At 48.7% G+C, this 26,421-nt stretch overlaps 1 long non-coding RNA gene across 2 annotated transcripts; it reads right to left on the reverse strand.

Annotated features, from left to right (window-relative positions):
* Positions 1-3,099: 3,099 nt before the first annotated feature.
* On the reverse strand, positions 3,100-25,058 carry LOC132648069 (uncharacterized). Of its 2 annotated transcripts, XR_009586444.1 has the most exons (4): positions 24,979-25,058; positions 13,179-13,308; positions 5,228-5,323; positions 3,100-4,910 (listed from the first exon to the last, which is right to left on the reverse strand). It is a non-coding gene; the product is annotated as an uncharacterized LOC132648069 (long non-coding RNA). The 2 variants fall into 2 exon arrangements; XR_009586450.1 differs by lacking the exon at positions 13,179-13,308 and having other exon boundaries at positions 24,979-25,047.
* Between the last annotated feature and the right edge of the window lie 1,363 nt (positions 25,059-26,421).

Raw genomic sequence — 26,421 nt, forward strand, 5'->3', positions numbered from 1 at the left:
GAATAATGAAGTTTTAGAGAGCATAGAAAGCAAAGGAGGAGCTTTGAACTCTCAGCCGGCAGACTGGTCAGGACGGTGGGTCTGAACTCGGCTTAGTAGAGTTGAAATCTCAGCAGGCAGACCCGAATCGCGATCCTGTCAGTGACCAGCATAACCACAAGAAAGACAGGAGGTGAGAGGGGAGCGGACCGACCTTATCTCTCCTGCCCTGTCACCTGTCATTTGTTACAAAAATCAAGATGGAAGGTGGGCAGACACCTCCCCAGTCCGCTGGCCTAGCACCATTTTACAGATAGAGAAAGGCGGATGTGGAGAAGGCCATTAGTCCCCAACGCTACCAGCACCTCAAGTCATCCAGGAGCCTAGTTCTCAGACCCCAGTTTGACCTCATCCGGTGGAACTAGCTCCCGGCTGATCTTCCTGACTGCCCCAAAAGTTTGTCAGAGATTGGGCCCCACTGCGGATTTTGCTCTCGGTTCGTTCCTGCTAGGCCCATCTAGGAAACCCCTCCCTTTTTCTTCCCCAGACCGAGGCTTCTGCGGGGTGGGGGGCGGCAGAGGCGCTTCTTTCGCAGCTTGTGATGTCGCTTTCCATTACAATGCCTTTTCCACGGGGCTTCTGCTTGTCTTTCTTCTTCAGCCACTGTCCCCAGCTTCTTACCCGCTGCTAGAGCTGCTGAGATGAATCTCTGAAGCTTCAGGTTTCCGGGGGTAATTGAGTTGTGCTCTTCGTGGTCGTGATCGGGGGAGGAGGCGGTGGCTGCCCATTGGTCTGGCCCTCCCCCAGCTCACTTGGCCCCGCCCCCTGCGATCCCATGGAGAGTGAGGAGTGACAGGGTGCTTCCTCTTCTCGGGCCCAGTCGCCTTCTCCAGCTCTCCGTCTCCCCGTTTCCCCCTCCCTGCTTCATCTCCTGCACAAATCACAGGGTGACAGCCCCATCCAACCTTTGGGGAAGGGTTTGTAAATGTGTCTTCCTTAGCTCTGATCTCCAAATTGTTCCTTTTATTGCATTTGTCACGGTGAAGATTAAAGTCCCTGGGTGGCCTGCACTACAAATCACAGAGCCTGCTCTGGGAGCAGCTGCAGGTTGGGCACCATTGGAGAGGTCTGAGCCCTGTTACAGGGTGTGTGTGTGTGTGTGTGTGTGTGTGTACACTCACATCCGCCATGTGCAGCATGAACTTGTACCTAAGATCAGAGAGATGGGGCACCAGCATTGTTATGCTGAATCATTTGTCCCCTCTGCAGCAAATAGTGGTTTCTCCCTCCAGGCTGTCTTCCTGCCCACACTAGGGGCTGTGGAGTAACTCAGCAGTAGAGTTCTTGACTAGTGTGTTTGAGGTCCTGGGTTCAGTTCCTAGTACTGAAAGGGAGATAAGGAAATGAGTCTCTCCCATTCTATAGCGGACACCACTGTCCACACTGGTCTTTCTCTCATCTCTTCCGTCAGGCGTGAGGGAAAGCTATGCTCACAACAGAGATATTTTGCTCTTTTACTGGGCCCAGGACAGCTCAACATCCAAACTCCCAAGGGTCTCCGTCTAGGCCCCAGAGGCACAGCTGACCCGTCCTTGTCCACAGCTCCCTTTCCTTCTCATCCTGGCACAACTGGGTGCAGAGGAGCCACAGCTGAGGAACCGAGAGGACAAAAGCTCCCTTGTACATGCACTGAAAAAAACAGCAGTCCCTTTCCTACCCTTATGAGGTGGGCTTCCTGCCTGTCCCTCATGCACATTCATAACATTCAAATTTATGCCGTAATCTCCGCCGCTCCATATGTATGAGCCTTTGATGGGTGTTTGGGTTTATGGGATGCACCCAGCCCTCCATTCCCTCACCCGCCCACCGCCTCTAACCACTGCAAAGATGCTCGTACATAATTGACATCGGCAGATTCTTTCATTATACAAGATTTAGCATCTGCTCGGGGATCGCTCGCTCCTCACTCACTATAGATGACTTTTCCCTGCGTTTCCTATTATCAATTCAAATTAGCCCCGTCTCCCCACCCGACCAGTGCAGCGTTTACACTTGACAGTGAGGAACCAGCAAGGCTATAATGGGCTTCTCAATTATTTAGGCCCAGTTAGGCCAGGACCCAGAAGGCCTCCACAAGGGCGTGTGCCGGGATGAGGTCAGCACAGGGAAAGGCCAGGGTAATAACTGCTTGATTGCTCCTTGACCTCCCTATGACCTTCTTACCTTTCATCTTGGGGACCCCCGCCCCAATATCTGGGTCTGGAAAGCTGAGAGACAGTCCCTTACTGCCCCCATGCTCAAGAGCGGTGCCTTGGCTGTATTTACTCAACCAGAGCACCTAATGAGCTAACCAAAGAAGCAGGGGTCTTTCTTACCAGTTGGGCTGGCCCCCTCCTCCCATGACATATTTCTTTAAGGCTTGGTGAAGATGAGAGGTGGTACCCCAGGACCTCAGAGATCAGTGATAGGCATTGAAACCAAACTCTGGAGGGCTGGGAAGAGGCAAAGAAACACAGGAAAGCCTGGGACCTGAGAGGTATCGCGGGGGGAGGGGAGGTGCAGGCTCTGGGAGAAGTGATGGAAGCAGAAAGTGATGGAAGAGGCTCTGCTCAGACCACAGGGCTGTGCTGAGCTGTAACTAGGTCAGCAATGCCCACTCGCTATACTGCTGTGACTAACCCAGCCTCTTGGAATAACTCTTGGACCCAGTGGCTATTCAGGAACCACTGGGCTCTCAGAAGCCCTCTAAAGGCCCAAGTGCTGGGGCAGAATCTGCAAGTCAGCACCAGGCCTGAGCCTGCGAATACTGCCAGCCCTCAGTTGTGTCAGGCAGGGCCCAAGCAGCCAGCTCAGCTCCTCACAGCCCTAGGCTCCTCAGCAGCCCTCCCCTCTCCTGCCCAGATCAGTTTCTCTGTGGCAGTGAGGGGGGAGGTGACAGGTTGTGGTCTAGGAGGCTGTGGAATTAGAAGTGGCTTTCCCATGCTTGGCCTCTGCAGAATTAAAGAATTCCTCCACCTGACTGGATTTACTTGAAGTCACAGGCATGTGGGACCTTCTTTCCCTCAGCAACAGCTGGAAACAGCCCTAAATATGATTAATTAATGCTGTGAAAAGCCCTGGACACAATTAAGATGTGTGTGTGTGTGTGTGTGTGTGTGTGTGTGTGTGTGTGTATGCGTGTGCAGGCACGTGCTCACGTGCATGTACAGAGGAGAGGAGGGCAACAGGAGGCATGTAGATTTCCAATTTAGCCATTGCAGGGGCCCTCCAGGGAAGCAGAGTGACATTTCCCCAGAGACACTTCTTTGACATCCATCCCAGGCAGGGGTCATTTTATCCCGCCTTCAGTTTTTGACGCATTAGACCTTTCCTTTGTCCCAAGGGCACCAGGCTATTTTTTTTTCTCTGATGGGGTGGGGGTGGGGGCAGGTTGGGGCAGATGTGACATCTCCCCTTTATAAGTGGAATATTCTCCAAACCTCACTTTCTGTGGCTGATTCTGGGGATCCAGGACACACGTCCCAGCATGCTGCTCAGACACAAGCCCAAATGGGACACAAAGAGAACTCAGAGGAATCTGGATGGATGACCATCGGCCAAGCCTCCAGTCCGGGAAATGTCCCATGTCCATTCTCCTCCCCTACAGCTGTAAGAAGGACCTGAAATTCAGCTCTAGATTTTCATAATGTCTTAGGGTTTCTGTTGCTGTGAAGAAACACCATGACCACAGCAACTCTTATAAAGAAAAACATTTCATCTAATCGAGGCTGGCTTATCGGCCAGAGGGTTAGTTCACTGTCATCATGGTGGGAAGTATGGCAGCCTGCAGGCAGTCATGGTGCTGAAGAAGGAGTCAGAAGTTCTACATCTGGATCAACAGGCAACAGAAACAGAGAGAGACACTGGGCCTGGCTTGAGCATTTGAAACCTCAGAGCCCACCCCCAGTGAAACACTTCTTCCAACAAGGTCACACCTACTCCAGCAAGGCCACACCTCCTAATTATGCCGCTTTATATGGGCCTATGGGGGCCATTTTCATTCAGAGCATCACTACTATTATTATTAGTAGTAGTAGTAATAGTAACAAGTATATTTGTATTTATACTTGGGTATTTTGTATGTGCATACAATGTATTTTTTTATTTTAATATAATTTTTAAAAATGTTTACGTGTGTGATTGTTTTGTCTGAATGATCCCCTGGATCCCCTTGAATTGGAGGTAACGAAGGCTGTGGAGCATTATGTGGGTACTGTGAATGAAATCTGAGTCCTCTGAAGGAGCAGCGACGGCTCCTAACTTTTTAAGGGCTGAGCCGCCTTGCCAGACTTTACAGTGTATTTTCATCCTATCCACCCCCCTTCCCCCCATCCAATCCCACCTGTGCCTTGCCAGACTTCCTGGGCTTTGTTGTTTTGTTTTGTTTTGTTTTGTTTTGTTTTGTTGGGGGGGGTTGCTGTTGTTTTGATCTGGTTTTGTAACAGAGCCCAATTAGTGTTGCCCATATGCCAGTGTATCAAGGGCCATCCACTGGGGCATGAGGAGTCTACCAGTGACCACGCCCCTAAAAAAATTATTCCACCTTCTGGAGGAGCCATAAATTGCTAGGAGCTCCTCAGCTACCAGAGGGGGATCATTTTGAGCCTCTCTTCTACCTATGCTGGAATTGGGACTGGCTTGACTTCTGCAGGTCCTGGGCAGGCAACCACAGCGACTTCGGGCGTCCAGCTCCCGGGTCATGCCCAGACCCCGGCACTTCTCAGCACTCCTTCCTGTCCTCCAGCGATCTCGGCCTTCTCCCAGCTCTGACACGCTCTCGAGCCTTGTTGAGGTGGGAGGAGGAATGTAGGTTTTTTTGGTTTTTGTGGGTTTCTTCAGGGTTGAGCCCTCACAGTCACGCTTTTTTCAGGATTTTGACCAGTTAGAAGTCTCTGCAAAAAGATTATGTGACCAAGTTTAAGAGCATCATAAATATGTAAGAATAAACATAAACACTATTGACTCACATGCTCTTGTTTTGTTGAAATGATTCAGCCCCAAAGAGGTTACCTGGGTTCTAGCACTGATAGTGAAAGACAGAACAGATTGGAATGAGCATGAAAAAGCCTCATACTCGAATCCTCACCCCAGATCTTTCGGGGGTCAGTGGGGCAGCTTCTTAACAGCCTGGCGTGCTGGCAGGTTTTTATGTCAACTTTGACACAAGCTAGAGTCATCTGAGAGGAGGGAACCTCAACTGAGAAAATACCTCAGATGGAGAGGTGGCACATGCCTGTAATCCCAGCACTGAGGGAAGAAGAGGCCAGCTTGCTCTACGAAGTGAGTCCAGGACAGCCAAGAAATTCTGGAGAGAGAGAGAGAGAGAGAGAATCTCTGCAGGTCCGGCTGCAGGCAAGCCTGTAGAGCATTTTCATAATTAGTGATTGATGGGGGAGGCCCAGCCCATTGCGGGTGGCACCATCCCTAGGTTGAACAAGCCATGTGGAGCAAGGCAGTAAGCAGTGCCCCTGCATGGCCTCTGCATAAGTTCCCGCCTCTGGGTCCCTGCCCTGTTCCTTACGTCTTTCAATGATGGATTACCCATTCGAAGGATAAGCCAAATAAACCCTTTCCTCCCCAACTTAATTTTTGTTATTGTGTTTTATCACAACCATACTATCTCTAACTAGGACACCTGGTTCTCAGAAGAACAATCCAGGAAGGTTTGGGGATGCCCAGATGCTCCTTGGAAAAGAGTATCCATACTTCTTGATGGAGCACATAACAATCAACATTCCTAAACTTAGACCACTGGTATTGGAAGTCAACATCTTGGTATCAAAGCCAAGGAAGACGTGGCTCTTCCTTATCCGACCCGGCTGCTGCCTCCCAGGGAGATGCTGAGCTCTGCACGACAGTGTAGCTTTTAGGCGTGTTGGTGGAATTCCTCAAGCTTTTGCTGGTGACTGAGTAGAGATGGTAAGGCCCATGCCAGATCACTAGAGTGAAAGGTAAGGATTTGTTGTTGTTTTTCTATATGTGAGAGTCCTAGCTGTCCTGGAATCACTTTGTAGACCAGGCTGGCCTTGAACTCACAAAGATCTGCCTGCCTCTGCCTGGAATTCTGGAATTCTGGGATCACAGGCGTGGCGTGTGTAACTGCACCCAGGTCTCTCTCTCTCTCTCTCTCTCTCTCTCTCTCTCTCTCTCTCTCTCAGACTTTCACTGGCCTAAACTCCCACCAAGTAGGCTGGCCTGTCAGCAAGACCGGGGTCCTCCTGTCTCATCTTCCTCAGTGTTGGAATTACAAGTGTGCAGCACATACACCTAGGTTCTTGCTCGTGGAAAGGTCTTTCTAAAACTTTCAGCCTACCATGTGGGACAAGCCTCTACCCCAGAGAGGGGCCCATCACATGACCAGGTCTGTCTATGGGATACCCCATCCATTCAGGCAGCAGCTGCCAGGGAAGTTGCTACAAGCCTTTTATTTGGTTTCCCAAAGCCAAGGATAGAGATGGGAAAGGAAGAAAAGGTGGCTCAGGCAGAACCAGGGCCTCACACCTTCTAGATAAGTGTCTGTCCCTGAGCTAAACCTGCTAGCCCAGAGCAGCATTTTATATGCCCTACCTCCTAGAATGTTTGGGTCATCACGCGAGGCGGGTATTCTTGTCATCTACTGAGGAGATGAGATTGAGGTTCTTGGCGTTTAATAACTCCACATATCTGAAGTGCTGAGCTGGGCATTGCATTCCTCAGTAAATCAACTCAGACTCTCACATCCATGGCCATAGGTTCCAGAGTTAAACAAATGAAAATACAGGATTCCCAGGAAAACCTGAGTTCAGATAAACAAATAGGCTTTCAAAAAGGTATGAGTGAGGATGGAGAGATGGCTCAATGGTTAAGAACACTTGCTCTTGCAGAGCACCTAGATTCAGCTCCCAGCCCAGGACCCACTGGGCAGCTCACAGCTGTCCTTAACTCCAGTTCTAGGGGACCCAATGCCTCTTTTCATCTCCTCAGGCTCTTGTGTACACATAACACATGTACATACACTCAGGCACACACATTACATAAAATAAACAAGCATATTTCAAATAACTTGAAGGATGAACTTGTACTAAGAACTGACTTTGATTTTTTTGCATTTTTTTTTCTGGCTCCTTTAGGGTGGGGTCACAGCCAAGGTGAGCCTTGCCTCTTTCTTCCAAGAAAAACTGAAAAGCTTTTGGGATGGAGGAAGCCTCAGTATGGCTGCTGAGGCATATTGCTGTAATCCCAGCAATAGGCAGGGGGATTTTGCAGAGTTAAATCCTATCCAAATAAACAAATAGCCTTTATCTTTCCGATCTTCACTGTACAGCTTAGCATTAATGAATTCCATAGTGTAGGTACAGGGTGGGCCACTGTATAGTTCCATCAATGTCTAAGACTTAAAAAAAAAAAAAAGGCAACTTTTTGGTGCTGAGAGATAGCTCAGTGGTCAAGAATACTCTGTTTTTTCAGAGGACCCAGGTTTGGTTTCTAGCACCCACCTACCGGGTCAGAACGGTCCATAAATTAGTTACAGGGGTCTGGTACCGTCTTCTGACCTGATACCTGGGCACCAGGTACATAGGGTGTGCACAGATACATTGTCACTTTAGGTGTGTGGGTCTTCTTGCCTGCATGTACACCTCTGTACTACATATGCGAAGTGCCCAGAGAGGCCAGAAGAGGGCGTCAGATCCCCCGGGAACTGGAGTTACAGAGCGTTCTGAGCCATTCTGCTGCCGCTGGGAAGCAAACTCGAGACCTTTGAAATTATCATCCAGTTCTCTTTATCACCGAGCAAGCCATCTCTTCAGGGCTCTCTTCCCCCAACCCGGGCTGGCCTTGAACGCTCGGCAATCCTCCTGCATCCGTCGTGGAGTGCCCGTGTAGGGATGAGCCACAAGCCCCAGCTAAGGTCTAAGACTTGTGAAGGTCTGGCCCCAGCGCTGCATTTGAGGCGACAGTTCTTCCTTCCTCTCAGGAAAGCTCAACTCGGAGTGGCCCAGGAGTTGGATGAGGGAGGAGGCAGCTCTTTTTCATCCCTTAGCGCCCCCTACTTCTAGCCAGCCACCTGCCCTGACTCCGCTCTGGCTCCCATCTCTATCCTTGGCAGCTGAGCTCTGCTGGGCTCCACCCCAGGCTCCATCGCTCTCTCCAGCGCCTGCTCAGGCGTTTGCTCTTTCTGCTCCCGTTGGGCTCGCATTCCTACTCCCAGCTTGCTTGCTCGGCTTGCTCGGGGCGTCTCCCTACTGAAGAATTATGTTGCATATAGCAGCCGCCACCATCTTGAACTGGCAGTGAACTTTGCTTTCTACATATAAATACAGATAGCAATCACACCCCAATCAGCGCCGAGGCTTCGGGGCATCATCTCAGCAACTCTAACTTTCCCATTACGATAATGTGATTTTCACTCAGTCTATAATATCACCAGCCATGAATAAAGCAACTGGCTCTTTCTGCCTCTCTCCTCCCCGCCCCCCTTCTCTTCCTCTCCCCACCCTCCTGACTCCTTTCTTTTCCTCGCTCTTCCTCCCCGTCTGTCTCTGCAGCCCTCCTGGAAATATCTCCATCTCTGTCCCTACATCTCTGAGCGCTTCAGCCTTCCTCTCCTAGTCTCTGTCTCTCGCTCCCTCTCACCCACCCCCATCCATCCTCTGGGATTCACGTTCCCAAATACTAACGGTGGGGATTTGCAGTGTCCTCGGGGTTGTTTTAAATTCTGCTGCCCAGCTCTGCCATCATCTGCCTTTGCCTGAAGGTGAGAATATGCCAGGAGTAGGAAGTGGGGTGAGGATGGCTGGCTGCTAGGCTTCAGAGGGGGTTGAGGAGGCGGGGAGGGGAGGCTATGAATTAGATCTTTTCTCCTTTCCTTAGGTACCAGGATGACTCTCGGCAAAGGACTCCCATCAAGAATGCCCAGGACCACAGGATGCAGCCAGGGAGAAATGAGACATTCTTATTTAGCAGGGGGTTCTAAGACCCTAGTATTCTGCATATTGGGGGCCCCACACCCAGACATTCCAACTGCCAAACAATTGTGTTAGTAGAGGGGGTGAGAAGGAGCTTTGGAGAGGCCTGAGAAAGGGAGGACCAGGTCCAGTCTTCCAGAATCCCTCTTGAGTTCAGCTTGGTCCCCAGCATTGCTGTACAGGTAAAAGGTGCCTTTGGAAGGACCTGGAGAAAACCCAGCAGCTCTTTGATGAAAGGGTCAGCCGCCTTTTTTGCTCCTGAAGAGGGCTTCTCTTTCCTTTGTGGCGACCCCCCAGGTTGGCAGTGATGCTGATGGGAGACATTGCTTTAGTGGTTTTTCTGCAACCCCTATGTTTGCCAATCCCTCCCACCTTGACTTTTTTCAGTTATTGGCTGTGGCACTGTGGATAGTGCTCCTGTTTTTTTCTAAGCCTCGGTGTCCTCATCTGTAAGAGGAGACTTATATAGAACATAGTGTGATGATGGCACACAGAGGGTTGGGGCAAGAACACAAGTTCAAGGTCATTATCAGCTACACAGAGAGTTCAAGGACAGCCTAGGCTACATGAGACCTCGTCCTTAAAAAGGGTGTGTGTTGGCGGGACATAGTAATGGTATCTACTGTCTACTCTCTGAATTATGTGATGAGGGTGTCGTGCTTGGCTTATTGTTAAATGTTCAATAAATGCTAGCTGTTATTATTACCATGACCAAATATTGAACTTACATTCCTTATGTTTAGGCTAAGCAGGTTATCACAGAGGTTAAAAGCCTGGGGATAGAGCAACTGTAACATAATAGGAACAATCCTCGGTCCACAGGGTTGGGTCAGTCTTAACACAGTGCTGGCATGTGCTAAGGGCTCTAGGGATATTAGTGAGTGAGAGCCAGACACTGTGGATCCAGCTGATGGTCACAAAGACCCACAGGGTGCTCCGGAGGCCACCTTTTGTTGGGGTTGGTATCTGGGCTGTGGGTCCTTAACTTTTTCTGTTGCCCTGTTTCATTGCTGGCCTCACCCTTTTACCCCTAAGCCAAATGAAGATGAGGGCTTCCCTAATTGTTTGTTTGTTTGTTGCTTTTTCCCTGACAGTGTTTCTCTGGATAGCTTTGGCTGTTCTGGAACTCACTTTGTAGACCAGGGCTGCCCTGGAATTCAGAGCTCTACCTGCCTCTGCCTTCTGAGTGCTGGGATTAAAGGCATGAACCGCGACCACCCAGCTCAGCTTCCTTGATTATAAGAACTGCGTTCAGTTGCCCACCTCCCTGGGCAGATACTCGTATTTTATTTACTTATTTATTTATTTACTCATTCATTTGTTTGGGTTTTTGAGACAGAATTTTTCTGTGTAGAACAGGTCTCAGTGCTGCAGATGTTAGAGCTGGACCTGGGCATCAGCATCACTAAGGAAGATCCAGGGGAAGGACTAGGGTCCAGTGTCTGGCCAGAGGCTAGTTTGCATTCCTTCCCTCACACTTAACTTCTCTGTCCTGGCTATAAGGAGGAAGATGCTACTACCCTTTGAGGTCCAGAAACCAAAAAATTTTTACTTAAGGGCTTTAGCAAAGGGAGTGGACAGTTTGTGAACTCACAAGAGGACCTTCCTGTTCCTTCCCCCTCATCTCCATGAGGAATAAGACAGAGTTCATGCCTTCCAGAAGGTCACAGTCCAGAGAGGGAGGCAGATGTGAAAATAGGCGAGTTGGAACACAGAGAGGTGTTAGTTAGCTTTTTGTCACTATGACCAAAACATCTGATGTAAATCATTTATAGGAAACTTATTTTGCTCATGGCCCCAGAGGGTTCAGTCCATCTTGGGGTGAGGAGGCAGTGTTCTGAGGAGAGGAGCAGAGCTCTACACATCATGGTGGGACAGAAGTCAAGAAGAGGGAATGCCAGCACATAGCTCCTTCTTCTTCCTCCTCTTTCAGTCCATCCAAGAACCAGTCCACAAGGATGGTGTCACCACTGTTCACTTTCCTCTTTAGTTAGTCCTCCCCAAAACACACACACACACACACACACACACACACTAAGGGCGTCTCTGTCTGGATTCTGAATCCAGCCACATTGGCAATGAAGATAAACATCCGAGTGGGAGCTGCCCACAGTGGCAGGGCACAGGGAGACAAAAAGGAGTTGCCTTCCCATGAGGCAGGCCTGGAGAGGAGGAAGGGCATCATTCTGTTCTGTCTGTTCTAATTTTATTACTTTATGTATATGGTTGCCTGGCCTGTGTGCCACTTGTGTGCCTGGTGCCCACAGAGGCCAGAGGAGGCTGTCTAATCCTCTGGAACAGGAGTGCAGGTGGTGGGAGCCATCTTGCCGGTGCTGGGATTGACCCCAGGTCCTCTGCAAGAACAAGTGTTCTCAACCACCAAGCCCGCCCATCACATTCTTGCCCCGAGTGAAGGTTGGATGAAGACAGATGAGGCTAGAAGAGGTAGAATAGGTTTGGGATAAACAAATGAAAAATGTTAAGTTTTTTGTTGGTGATACTATTTTTTTATTTTTGTTTGTTGTTTTGTTTTGTTTTCAGACAGGGTCTCACCATGAAGCCTGGATATCCTAGAACTCAGTGTAGACTACACTGGCTTCAAATTCACAGAGCTCCACCTGCCTCTGCCTCCTGACTGTGGGGATTAAAGGAGCTTACTCCCGTACCCAGCCTCAGAGCCAGTCTCACTCATTCAGGACAGCCACCTGAGGGGCATCCCGACAGCATCTTCTTCATTCGCAAGCCTGAGGGAGGCAAGCATCGAGCACTTTGGAGGGGCAGGAGGCAGGAGAGATAGGGGAAGGAGAGGATTGATATCCAGAGCAAAAGCCCACAGGGAGGCAAAGGAATAGAAAGACCTTGAAGAGGGTGGAAATGAGAAGGCACATTCCCAAAAACCCTCGTGAGTCTGCCTTCTAAGGCCTGGGACTCTACCTGCCTGAATTACTGGCCCTTTAAAAACATACCACACATACTGGGGCAGTGGTGGCCAATTCCTGCATGCCATTACTCCTAGCACTCTGGAGACAGAGACGAGCAGATCTCTGTGAGTTTGAGGCCAGCCTAGTCTACAGAGTGAGTTCCAGGACAGCCGGAGCTAAAACAGAGAAACCCTGTCTCAAAAAAACAAAAAACGGAAGGAAGGAAGGGAGGGAGGGAGGGAGGGAGGGAGAGAGGGAGGGAGGGAGGACCACATGCTAGGCATGGTAACTTGGACTGTAATGGAGAGGATTAGGAAGGCGAATCTTTGTAAATTTGAAACCGCCAGGGTGACGAAATAAGACACTCTAAAAAACAAAAGGAAGCCAGCCAGGGTGGTGCACAGCGGCAATCCCAGCACTCAGGGGGGCAGAGGCAGACATACCTCTGTGAGTTCGAGGCCAGCCTGGTCCACAAAGTGAGTCCAGGGCAGCCAAGGCTACACAGAGGAGGGGGTAAAAACAACAGCAACAACAAGGTATGCTGGTGGTTGTAGTCCCAGCAGCAGGGAAGCTGCACAGAGTTGCTACGAGTTCGAGGCCAGCCTGAACTCAAACAAGCCAACCAAACAAAATAAACATACAGCCAGCACTTTTCAGAAGTGCTGAGATACAGGTCAGAGTATCTGTGAGGAGACCCAAGCATTGGTGGCATTTAAAGCTTCCCAGCTGATTCTAACAATGTCTAGCCAGGTTAGAGCCACAGCCCACAGAAAAGGACTCTGGATCCTGTGCCTGGTGCCATAAGCCTGTATTTAAACATAGCACTTGGGAGGCTGAGGCAGAAGGATCAAGGGGAAGACCAGCTTGGGCTACATAGTGAGTGCAAGCCTAGTCTGGCCTACAGAAGAAGACCTTGTCTCAAAAATAGTGGGGAGGACTCTGCATAAGTATTAAAAAAAAAAAAAAACAACAAAAAACCACTAAGGTCCCCTGTCCATTTCTAGTTGGGTGGTCTTGGCCAACATATCAGATCTCATTGAGCCTCAGTTTCCTTATCTTTATAAAATAGGAATCTCAGCTTTAACTGTTGCATTATACAGATTAGTCAGCTCAGGTAGACAGTTGGGTGTGATCTATGTTGTTAATTATATAATCCTGCATTTTTTAATTAGGATGCTGGGTGGAAATGGGGTAGAATTAACTGATGCAAAGGGGGCTAGGCTGTAGCTCAGCTGGCAGAGTGTTTCCTCTAGTGCACACAAAGCCCTAGGTCCTGTCTCAAGCACTGCATCACCTGGGGACAGTGGTGATGCCTGTAGTCCCGGAACTGTGTTCAGGAGGTTGAGCCTGGAGAATCAGAAGTTCAAAGGCATCCTCAGCTATGAGTTCCGTTCAAGGTCACCTTAGGCTACTTGAGACCTTATCTAAAAAACAAACAAACAAACAAACAAAAACAAAAAAACATTATATGTATATGTAGAGAGACAGAAACTAAGCACACAAACCAGGAAGGCGGGTGCACTTGAGTATGTACACAAACCAGGAGGAGTTTCTGGCAGGTTCTAAAAGCAGAGCTGTGCTTTCTTGTTTTGTTTTTTGTTTCTTTTTAAACATAGGCTTTAATGATTTTAGTTTTTATAATAACCCATTAAAATATGGAGAGATGAACTAGGGAGTATGGCCTGTGTGTGTATCTGTGTTTCTGTGTGTGTGTGTGTGTGTGTGTGTGTGTGTGTGTGTGTGTGTGTGTTTAAATGACTGCTAAAGTGCGGCATCATTTGAGCCTGCCTGTCAGCCTATCAGAAACGTCATCTATAACCTTCACTGTTTGCAGTTTAATCTCCCCTGCCTCCCCTCGGGCCCTGTTCTGACATTTTAAACCCCATAAATGACAGTAGTGCTCTAAGCCATTTTGAAAAAAGCCAAGCATTTGGAAAACACACACACATACACACACCCTAAATCCCCCTTCTCCAGAACACATGCTCACTCTCAAGATCATAAGTGCAGCCACACACATGCTCACACCTGTGTACTGGCCAATTTAGAAGAAATCAGAATTACTGCTCCTGGTAAAGAAAGGTGAGTAAGTGTGACAGCAGGACACAGGTGCACACAAGCATGACTGTGTGTCTAGTGCGTGGACTCCAGACTCCACACAACATCCGGATCCCTTTCTGCTCTCACCCTCAAGTCCTAACCTTGAGGGAAGACCCTGGGGTCCTTGAAGCACTAGTCGGTTGGCAGCATGTAGAAGAGCAGCATGTTTTTACCTCTGAGCCATTTCTCTAGCCCAAGGACTTATTTTAAAAGCATTTTTGTCAGCCGGAGTGGTGGTGGCGCATGCCTTTGATCTCAGCACTTGGGAGGCAGAGGCAGGCAGATCTCTCTGAGTTCAATGCCAGCCTGGTCTATAAAGTGAGTTCCTGGACAGCTAGGGTTACCCAGAGAAACCTTGTCTCAAAAAAAAAAGTTTTTATCACATGTATTTATTTATGGGGGTGGTATGCGCGCCACTCACACATGTGGAAGTCAGAGCTGCTTCAGAAGTGTGAGTTGCTTCAGTCCTTTAAGGAAGAGCTCTGTCTGCTCGTGAACTTATCGCTTGCGCTTGGCGTAGACTATAACATAGCAAAGGTGGGTAAATGCTTGTTGAATAAAATATGTGTGAGCTCTGGAGTAAGTGGTGAGGTGTGTATGCATGTGTGTGTGTGTAGGTGGGAGACTGCCTTCTTAGTGAAAGTTCCTTAGAAAAGATCATGTCTGATCTGGTGTTGAAAAGCACCTCTCACTTCTGAGATTCACTTATTCCAGACTAAGTGACTGATTCTTGTTTGCTTCTTTCCCTCCCTTCCCTTTCTTCCCCTCCCCTTCCCTTTCTTCCCCTTTCCTTCCCTTCCCTTTCCTTTCCTTCCTTTCCCTCCTTTCCCATTCCCCTTTTCTTCCTTCCTCCTCCTCCTCCTCCTCCTCCATCTTCTTCTTCTTCTTCTTGTCTTGGACCCTGATTTGCAATAAGATCTCCCCACAATATACCCTCAAACAAAGTAGGAGATGGCAGGCATGGTGAACCAGGACTAAATTTGCATAGTCCTGTTAAGAAATCTGTACCATCAATGCCCACAGCATTTTCCTGAGCTGGCAACTCTTCCCCCATACCCAGGAAGTGTACCAAGTAGGAGAGAAACTCTGGGAAGCTCTGTGGATCCGGAGGGGTTCCGTGGATTCTTTGTGACAAGGCTGGCTCCTGTGCCTCTCCCTCCCACTACATCCAGTCATCCTGCAGTTTAAGGAACTTGTTTCCAAGGCAACCAATTAGTGTCAGGAAGTGAGGGCTCTGACGTCAGAAGAGGATGGGGGTAGGGTGAGAAATGCCATCCCCCAGCTCCCTGGCTCTGCTCAGCATCTTTAGCCTTGCCCAGAGCTCCAGAGCAAGAGACCTAGGCCTTTGCCTTTCAGAGGAGCATGGCTCCCCAAAGCACAGCCCTGGGCCAGAGATCTGGCTCCACTGGCAAGGCCTGTACCAGCCACTCATTCCAAAAAGGCTGATAAGGCTGTGAACTCAGGAGGAAACATAGAAGATTAACAGTGGTGTGACCATTGCCAACCTCCTCCCTATCCCCTGGGAGAAAGAGGTCTTAGAACCTTTTAACTTAAACTTTTAAAAATTTCTCATTACTGTGAGGACAGAGGAATGTGTTGTAGGGCTTTGAGGAGGCCAGAGGACTGGTTTACAGGGTCAGTTTCCTCCACTCTACCTTTCTGAGGTTCTGGACATCACACTGAGGACACTGGGCAATGGCTTTTATCTGCTGAGCTATCTGACTGACCTGTTGTTTCGAGGCTCTGCAGACAAGGCATAGGAGGAAATCATGGCTTAAAACAGATTCTGCTCTCATGATTCCCCTGGGAACCTACCTCTGCCCTCACTGTAATGATGGAAGCTTGGGTCTGTGTGAGGAAAGTATATGCTTAGGAAGCTAACACATCCACAGAGTGTGAAAGGAAACAATGCGTATCTTTCACTGATTCTTATTTGGAATGCGGCCATGACTCGGGAAGTAGGGTGCTTGCTTGGCATTCAGGAAGACCTGACTTCAGTCTCCAGCACTGCAGAAAACTGTGTGCTAGCTCGCACTTGTAATCCCAACACTCAGGAGGCAGAGGCAGGAAGATGGGAAACCAAAGTCGTCCTGGCCTACATAAACCTTCCTCAAAAAGCAAACTAAACTAAAACTAAACATGAGATGTGGGTAACAGAACTGCAGCAGTTGGAATATCTAAAACCTCAAGATCATAACTGTCTTCCTGAACAAGTTGGCCAATTGGAAAGTTCATTCTGATAAAGAGATAAAGTACAAAATATAAAGAACCTTGGCCTTAGGGCAAAGCAAGAAAGCTGGGCATTTATCTACATGCTGACCCCTGTTGTACCTGCTGAGTGGGACCAGCTGTGAAGATGATGACAATCGCAATGTCAACCTCGATGACCAAAGGCAGTAGCTGTATCTCCCAGGGAACTATATTTTATACACCTTCATTCTGTGGTGGCCCCATTAGCACACAGGACAGGAACTGCTCTCAGGCTGGCTCTGGAAGCTGACTAAAATGGAGTGTTCTGTGCAAGAATTCTACCTACCACCCTGTGCTGAGATAAAACTGGGAAGAAGGGGCTAGAGAGATGTCTTAGCATTTAAGAGCCCTGGCTGCTCTTCCAGAGCACCTGGGTTTAATATCCAGTACTCACATGGCAGCTCACAACCATCTGTAACTCCAGTTCAAGGGGATCCTTTCCCTGGCCTCACCAGGCATGCATGTGATGCACAGATAATGTGGTGCAGGCAAAACACCCATGCAATGATAACAGTGATGGATGGTGGTGGTGATGATGATGATGATAAGGAAGCAAGACTGGGAAGAGAGAAAAGTTAGGCTATGTCTTGGTCTCCAAAAAAGCCTCAGCCTAACACAGGAGCCAACATAGTCCTTCAGAACTGTCCTGACCTGGTGAGAAGTATCAGGCCCATATGTACAAGCTGTACTGAGAAAGGGATGTGATCATAAGCGGGCTGGCAGGCAGAGCTCAGCTGGATGTCCCTTGGAGACTTGTCAGCATATGGAGACTGTTTCAGGCCTCTAGTACTCACCTCCTAGCTCTGATGAGCTCCAGAAAACACCTCCCCAACTGGAGAGTGGACACTTTGACCTTAATATCTCCCAACCCAGCCACAGCCCTCACTGCTCTTCGTCCCAGAGAAGTCTTCCTGACAGATATGGGATTGACCAAAAGAAAAAGAGGCTTTGAGGAGATTATTCTGTCTGCTCCAGGCCTGATCCCTGAACCCCCAAGGAATAAAAACTCAGAGTCTTTCCAGGGGCTTCTTTAAAGAACCAGAGTGGTGGTCAGGGGCCTGGTGATGGTCTGTGTTCCTAGCCAACCCCAGGAGCAGCCAGCTGCCTCAGAAAGGCCTTGGCAGAAGGTCATGGCTGAGGGGTCAACAGAGGTGAGGGAGGGAGTGCACAGAAATCGAAGTATCAGGCAGGGAGGGGTTGGGCTGGCCCTGGGAGGGCTAGCCATCCCATGGCAAAGACCTAGGGAAGAAACCTTGGTCTGTTTTTGCAGGCTGCTGGTTTGAGGTCATCTAGGTGCTACAAGGATTGAGGAAGTCTCTGATGAATGCTATGTACCGGTTGGAGTGACTTAATCAGATATGAGGAGAAAGTTTAAGGAAGGGAATCCAGTCCAGAAAAAAAAGAGGCCTAGAGACAGGAACCCAATGAAAGCTGTGCAGTCTCTGCTGGGGACACCTAAGAGGCTATCCCAGTTCCTGCCCAGAGGGACATGGGTTTTCTTTTCCATTCCTGGGAGTGGTGAGACTGAGTGACCCCAGCACCAGGTCAGGGGAGCCTAGTCACAGAAGGATTTTTGTTTTACTTTGGTTTTGGCTCTACTTTCCTCCTCCTCCCCACAGACACATCCCTTCGTGACCTTGTGACTCCTCTCTTAGGTCTCTTGGCTTTGACTTCAAGAGAAAGCCAGGCAGGGTGGGATGGGCTGGAGACCCGGAGGGAGCCAGGCCAGCAAGAGGCTGAGCCAGTTGCGGAGTCTGCAAGGTGCAAAGCAATCAGCAGAGCCGCTGGTGAGCGGGGGTCACTCAGTAGTGTGCACATCAGGGTGAAATCCTTTCAGCTCTTCGCCAAACCCCTAGTGAAAGACAATCAGGCTCGCTGTCACCGAGCTAATTCTGTCTATATAAAAGCAGTAATGAAATTCACGGCAGGATTACCCTCTCCATCCAATGGGCCAGCGTCGTGGTGACATATCTCTCTTATTGCCCGAATGTAACACACCATCTAATTTACGTCGTGTAGCGAGCAGGAATGAAATGTTCATAAAGAATTGCTGCATCTCGTCACCTTAACTGCGGCCCGGGGCTCTGAGGCATCTGTCAGGGAGAGGAGAGGAGCAGGAGCAGGAGCAGGAGCAGGAGCAGGAGGAGGGAGGGCGGGCGGGGCTCAGGGAGCAGCCGCCGGGGGCACAGGCTTCTGTGGGGTGGATGTTTCTTAATAGGGTGAAGTGGAGGCAGAGGGAGACTGGGGCTAGAATGAGGGGGAGGTCGGGAGGAGAGAGAGAAAGGAGGGGTGCAGGAGCTTTGGGGAGATGAGGATAAATAGGGCCAGAATGGAGTGGCCTGTGGGGAGTGCTTGTGTATGTCTGAGAGGTCAGAGGGAGAGAGGATGCAAGCGTGGATTTGGATGAGTTGGGGAGATGTGTGAAAGTTCCTAAATAACAAGGGGTTGCTTGGGGGAAATGCCCTCCTCAGTGCCTCCCAGGTTAGCAGGGCTTCTGCTCATTTCTTCATCCTCTGGAAATGGAAATCCACTTACCTCCGAAGGCACGAAAATTGAATGCACCCCTGATGGGGAAGGAAGACCTTTCACAAAAGTCTTCAAGGAGCAGGTGGACACTCAGAGCAAGTTTTACAAACCCAGGAGTCAGCCCGGGCAGTGGTCAGCACACCTTTAATCTCAGGACTGAGGAGACAGAGGTAGATCTCTGAGTTCCAGGCCAGTGAAATCTACAGAGCAAATTCCAGGGCTGCCCGGATTACACAGAGAAACCCTATCTTGAAAAACAAACAAACTCTCAAAAACAACAAACAAACACCTGTTAATCCCAGAAGGAAGGGAGGCGGAGGCAGAGGCAGTCGGATCTCTGTGAGTTCCAGGCCAGTCTATCTCAATGAACAAAAACGAAAGAAAGAAAGAAAGAAAGAAAGAAAGAAAGAAAGAAAGAAAGAAAGAAAGAAAGGAAGGAAGGAAGGAAGGAAGGAAGGAAGGAAGGAAGGAAGGAAGGAAGGAAGGAAGGAAGGAAGGAAGGAAGGAAGGCCCCCCCCCCAAAAAAAAGTCAACTATTCTCTATCCTCATCTCCATCTGCAGTTGCAGGTCCCAAACAACCAGTGAGCCTTCTCAACCCACCCTAGAACACAGGGCTCATCCATTCTAGTCTCTACCATACCTTCCCCCATCCCCCTCCAAGCTCACGGCCATCCGTTGCCTAGAGAGCTCAGTGCCACCACTGTCTCTGAGCTTCAAGCACTGCAGTGCTTTAAAGTGGCCTCTTGCTCTTGAGGGCCAAGACTTACCTCTTCAGTTCCTTTGCTCGATGCTCATGGTCACAGACTGCATCCCCGCCACACCCACCCTTCCTTGAGGTCTAAATGGGCCACTTTGGAAGCAGCCTCTAGGAAAGACTTCCCCTAGCAATTGAGCAGTACCAGCCTGTGCTCCACGCCAGCTCCTACTACAGACGTCTGCAGACATGTCGCACCTTGGAAAAACCTTGTGACTACTTGGACTCGGCCAGCTCCCCCTCTGTGTTAGTTACTTTCCTGTTGCTGTCATAAGACACCATAACCAAGGCAATTTCTAAAAGAAAGAGTTTATTTGAGCCTGTAGTTCCGGAGGGGTAAGAGTCCACCATGTTTGGAGGCATGGTTTCAGGAACCCAGTGCTGAGAGCTCACCTCCTTTACCACAAGCACAAAGTAGACAGAGAGGGCGCTAGCAATGACGCATGCAGGGCCTGTTTCCAGTGACAGTCTTTCCAACAAGGCCACACGTCTTAAACCTCCCCAAACAGGGCCACAAACTGGGGACCAAGTGTTCAGAGCACCTGAGCTATGGGAGGCGTTCTCATTCAAACCACTACGTACGCCTTTGTACGTAGAAATATATATGCACACACACATACGCTTTCTTGGCACAATTTTCGTCTTTTTCAACTGTTTAATCATAGCCTCTCTTCCCCCACTGACTCTGAGTTCCGTGAAGGCACGTACCCAGTCTGTTTTGCTCATTGTTATCTTCTCCAGCACCTGGCATAGTGCCCCAGAGGCACTGAAGGCGATGGGTATAATTGTTGAACAAAGCAGTGAGAAGGCTGCAGGACAACCACAGCACTAAAATCCCGATTCCTCCCTCACCCATTTAACAAGCATCTGCTTTTTTATGAAGGCTATCTGGGTGGGGTGTGGGTTGCACAGTGTAGGGCCCACTGAGGCCAGAGGAGGACACCAGGTTCCCTAAAAGTGGAGTTATGGGTGGTGATGAGATGTGGGTGATAGACCCAAGTTTGGATCCTCTCAAAGCAATATACACCTTTAAATGCTGAGCCATTGCTCTAGTCTCACATCTGCCTTTTCTGTGGCACTGCCAAACAGACTATGGCCACCATGCCAAACATGTGAAGATACGGTCTCAGCCCATAAAAGTCTCCCAGCCTGGAGAGAGGGAGGGAGGGAGGGAGAGAGGGAGAAGGAGCAAGCTCCCAGCGGTGAAGCTTGTGTTGTCTTGTGCCAGAGAACAGTCATATACTAAGTGGTGATCCCCTGGGTTGTTACAAAATTCTCAGCAAAATTCCCCAAGATGTAGATCATCTACCTTTGGAGAGAAATGTAAGCAAGTTAAGACATTATTAGAAAGTTATAAATGGGACTGGAGAGGAGGCTGCTCTTCCAGGGGACCCAGGTTTGATTCCCTGCACCCACACGGCAGCTCACAACCATCTGTAACTCCAGTTCCAGAGGATCTGGCAACCTTACCCAGACATACATGCAGGCAAACCACCAATTCACACAGAATGAAAACAAATAAATCATTTTTTAAAGTTATAATTGGAACATTCAAGACTTTATTGAGGGTCAACTGTGATATGTAGTTACGTTATTCTTACCTGAGAGATAGGGAAATTGAAAGTGGCTGAATTTAAATGGCTTGCCCCAAAAAGGACACACACCTAGTACATGAGGACTGTTCAGTAAGTGTTTATTAATAGATAGAAAGCTAATAAATAGGAAAGAACAGGATTCAACCCTAGGCTTCCTGGCTTCAAAGCTCCTGGTCTTCCATTATATTCCAAATAAATCAATTTGGGATCCTTGGGATTAGTTTTAGAAAAAAATACCTAACAGTGGCCTCTGGAACTGTGTATACCCTGTTCCAGACCTTCCCAGACACATATGTAACATCTAAGGTATCAGGCCTACTTGGGAAATGTGTAAGCCTGGAGAACCAAGAGCAGCTCTTAAGGCCACTGGAAAATACTTGAAGGTGTGCCCTTTCTCATTTCATTTGGTCCATCTGTCTTCCTCCACCAACCCAGGCTTGGATTAGCTGATGAAGAAGCCTACAAAAGCTGGGCTTGGAGGTACACACCTTTAATTCCAGAACTTCAGAGGCAGAGAAAGGTGGATCTCTGTGAGTCTGAGGCTGGCCTGGCTTACATAGTGAATTCCAGGACAGCCAGGGCTATGTAGACAGACCCTGTTTCAAACAAAACAACAACGGGGGAAAAAAGAAAAAAAAAAAAAAAAAAAAAGGCCTACAGAAGACTGTAATGTGAGAGCAGCTCTAGAAATAATTCCTTGTGCTTTAACTATCTGGTCTTGGGCTGGCAAGATGACTCAGAGATTAAGAGTACTGGCTGTTCTTCCAAAAGTCCTGAGTTCAATTCCCAGGAACCACATGGTGGCTCATAACCATCTGTAATGAGATCTGGTGCCCTCTTCTGACATGCAGGCACACATGCAGGCAGAATGCGGTATAAATAATAAATAAATAAACAACTCTTAAGAAAAAGAAAAATATCTGGTCTTTTTTTTTTTTTCCTCAGTGGTCTTTACCAGGTGATGATACGCAGGTATGCCTGTGTCTGTTGTATATACACATATGTTCATGTATATATTTCTATGTATGAGTACGTCCATCCTTTTAAAAAAATTTTATGTACATTAGTGGTTTGTCTGCACTCATGTCTATATGAAGGTGTTGGAGACGCTGGAACTTAAGGTGCAGACAGTTGTGAGCTGCCTTGTGGGTACTGAGAATTGAACTCAGGACCTCTGGAAGAGCAGTCAGTGCTTCCACCCTCGAAGCTGTCTCTCCAGCCCTAGCCCGCCCTTTCTTTAGGTCTCTCATAGTCCAGTGATATCTTCACTCAAGTCGCCGTGCCCAGGGTTGCTCCCTGAATCCCACTCCCTGAACACATCTCTGGCTTCACTTCCCTGCAGCTCCCTTCCCCACTCATTTCTATCTTCCATGCCTGGAAACTGGACTTAACCTTCCAGCTGGTGCTCACAGGAGATGAGGGTGGGATCGTGCGAGCTGTGCTTCCTCTTATTTTGAGGATAGCTCTGCTCCTGGCAGTGGCTACCTTTTTCTTTAAAGAACTATTGCATAGATGGTTCATTGAGGAGATGATCTACGCCTGGCACACAATAAGCTCTCCAGTCTTGTTCAATATTAGCATTATCATAGCTCATTCGTCCTTCCTTATCAGAGGGCATCCCTCCCGCCCTCAGCCCTCCTGGGGCTGTAAGTACAAACACCCACACCCATTGCTGCCAGGGAGCTGGATGAGGCTTGGTGCCCTGAGAAGCATCTCTGGGGTTCAAGGGCTCCCTGCCATCATCACCCACATCTCATTAGGATAGACATTTCACAGGTCCCTGGAAAGCAGCATGTACTTGTATTTTTCAAAGTCTCCATAAAAACACGCCTCAGGAATCTCCCCACTGCTTCCCCATGCAGCCCAGGCAGAAAACTTTAAAGTTGGAAGATGAAAATTGCTCCCTCAACCCTTTGCAGCTAACATCCTTTCCCCTAGGCAGGACTTAGGTCACTCCCAGTGGCCAGTGCTTGCCAGGGCACTTTTGGTTATAATCTTAACATCTCTTCCTTTGGCTCTGGTATCCTTCCCTCCAAGGTAGTGTGATGGGTGCTGAAGCTCCACCAACATACCAAAGCAGACCATTTCTACAGGTGGGGGAAGATGTCATCACTCTAGTTGGATGGCTACCACTCATGCCATAGGCAGAAGCCAGTGAGAGAGAGAAATCAAACAGCACTCTCAAAGAATCAGGAATCTCTAGGCTATATCTGTCCTTAAAGAGATGGGAGGCATTGGTTTCAGGGTCTGTGGAAGCCCAGGGGTGTGTGACTAGAGACGTATAAAGCTTACGTTTTATTAGATCGTCTCTGGACAGGTGAGAAGGAAAAGGAAGATTCTACAAGACAAATCGACTAGAAGCGGTTGGCGATGGGTTAAAAACTGGCACACAGCACTGTCAACATATTCGCTTGCTTTCCACATTTCTCTGTCCCCTTTATTCCCACCTCCCTTCCCCCTGCACCCAGCCTGACACAAATGATACCTTGATGGCTATTTCAGCTGCAACCCTATATGTCTAGAGAAACCCGAGTTCCCAGCTGCCAGCCAATTCTGATCCCCTAATCCCAAAGGGACCAGCTGGTCAGAACTCTCAAGGATGACAGACCCCCAGTGCAAATGTGACTTCTAATGCCAGCACCGTGATCAAGGGCAGATCATTTCACTTCTGCGTGTACGATAAGCCTTGGCACCAGCCGCACCAGCCACCCCACCCGCCTGACTCGCTCACCCCCCTCCCCAGATGTGAGTCAGAAGCAGCCTGAAGTTCTTGAGAAAGTATTCTAAAACTGCACCTTTCCGTTTCCCATGAGGAGGACCGGAATAGACTTCACATCGTGGGTGGTCCAGTCAGCTTCATTGTGGGCCTGGACAGCTGTTGAATCATCAGCGGTCACCAGGACAAAGTGAAGATGGCTCAGGGCCCTTCAGCCCTTCTACAATAATGGGGGAGTTAATCACTAGCCTCATGCTTGTCTGAGGGTTTTGTAAGTACCCCCAGACACTGTGTGGCCTAAACCTGTATCAGTTGAAAACTACAACCAGTTCACTCTTGCCTGGATTTTACTATGTTAGTGAGGGGTTAGTTATGACATACATAAAACTGAAAGGATCCTCAGAATAGAGGATAATTGATAACTTGAAGAAATAGATATAAATTTATACTTAGCGTGGGTTAATGCCCTTATTTTCCAGCCCTTCCCAAAGCCATGACTTTGATTGGGTGGTCATTGTCTGCTCAGTGACTCTAAATTCTCCAGTAATCTGCTGTGATGTGTAATTATGCTATAGTTAGTGATTGTTCACTAAGTAAAGCCTTGGTGTAGTTACCATGTAAGTCAACGGTATTTACAGGATATTTTTTCTGCCTGTAACTCAAAGCCTTACCGAAACAAATTGGAATTGCCTTCTGGAGGCCGTTGTTATAAATTACAGACCCAACATCTGTCCACATCTGCAATGTCTAGACAGCCTGTCTCAGCACCAAGAAACGAACAAACAGAAAGCAAGAGAGACTGAGGAGTGGCAGAGGAAAGCCTCAGCTTCAGAGACGTTCTCTTCCGAGGAACATGCCGATGCATGTGTCTGAAGTGGACCTGAACCCTCTGCAACCCCAAGCTGAGCGCAGGAGATCTGCGCATGCTCATCACCTCGAGTAGCTTGGACAACGTAGCACTTCTGTTGGGACACTCTCCACCCGGATGTGCTTTTGGTGGGGTCTAAAAAGGGGTAAGTGCAGTGACTTAAAGGGACCAGGAAAAGAGACTCCTGCTTCCCCAAAGTTCCCCATCTCCTCTCTCCTCTCTCCACCTTCCATACCTCCTCTCCTGACCTGGCTCTGGAGGAGGGGAGGCATCCGTTCTCCTACCTTTCCGGTGGTCCCTCTCCTGCATCCACGATAAGGAGCCTGCCCGTCAGCTGAGTGATTGTATTTTTTTACAGTTCCTAGCACAAACCTTCTCATTTATATGTAAAGCAGCCATTAGTCATAGCTCCGTTCCCACACACTGCCTGATGTACAATCACATTTTGCAGCGGATGAATCTTTCCACACAGCTGCTCTGCTATGAATAATCCGTCTCCAGGCCCATAAATCAGAAAAAAATCATGCACCTCGTTCGCCTGATCCTTACACAAAGTCATATATTTTACATGAGGACGAGCTAAATATTCATGAGTCTTAAAGGCTTCTTTCACAGGCACTTGTTGGGGCTGTTTTCCACTATGGGGGGGTGGGGGTACCAAGGTTGTGTCTTCTTAGGGGAACAAGGGGTTTTTAGAGAGGAAGAGGAAGAGGAGACAATCTATTTCTCTCTCTCTCTCTCTCTCTCTCTCTCTCTCTCTCTCTCTGTGTGTGTGTGTGTGTGTGTGTGTTGTATATTTGAGAGAAGAAAAGAGAGTGAGGAAAATATTGATTCCACCTTATCTCTTGTTCTAGGAGTCATGTGGGACCAAATCTGGTCCTATGGGCGCTTAAAAATATGATAAACACCTGCTTACCTGAGCTCCGGGTTTGCTCTGGGTCAGGGATATTGCCTCCCTGATCTTCAAGGTCATTTTATGAACCTTTGCCCTCGGACCTATGGAACTATGAATTTGACCTTTCTCTATGTACAAAGGATGCAGAGTTTTGGGTGGGAGACTAGGAGGGGGAGACCAGCAGATATAAAATAATTCACCGATGCTGTATGCGATGACACACCTGTAATCCTAGCACTGGGGAGAGCGAGGCAAGAGGATCCTGAGTTGGAGGCTAGCTTCAGCTACCTAATGATTCAACAAAAAAGCCTCCTATGTAGCCATAGCTGAAGGCATCTAAAGCTCCATCATTCCCTGTGTGTCTTCTCTCTCGTCAGGGAACATTTAAGGTGGCTTTCCTGATTCTTAGGGCTTCTTTCTTTTCAAATAAGTAGCTCTCCCTGGAATTCATCTTAAATCCTTTTCCTCTCTCCCAAAAAAACAAACTTGACCCTCCAGGAAACCTTTCCCCACTAACTGGGAAGGCGTGGCGGGAGCGCTGGCTTTGCTGTGTGAGCCCCGCTCTCCCGCCTTCCCGTGCTAACCCACTTGTCATCCCAGCTCCTCCGCTGGCAGGTGCTTTTTCATTTTATCCTGGCATTCGCTCAGCATCTGTCTCAGTGTTCAGTGGCGCTGTCTGTCTGACTCATTAATGCTGTGGTCTGCAGTGGGGATGATGATGTGTTCCCCACTTCCCTTCAAAGGTGGAAAAAAAATTCTCTGTCTTGGTAGCACTGACAGCATAAAGAACGAATGTGGAGACAGAGGTTTCTCATATCGAACTGAAGATCTA

The sequence above is a fragment of the Meriones unguiculatus genome, chromosome 1 (assembly GCF_030254825.1).
Source record: "Meriones unguiculatus strain TT.TT164.6M chromosome 1, Bangor_MerUng_6.1, whole genome shotgun sequence".
NCBI lineage: Eukaryota > Metazoa > Chordata > Mammalia > Rodentia > Muridae > Meriones > Meriones unguiculatus.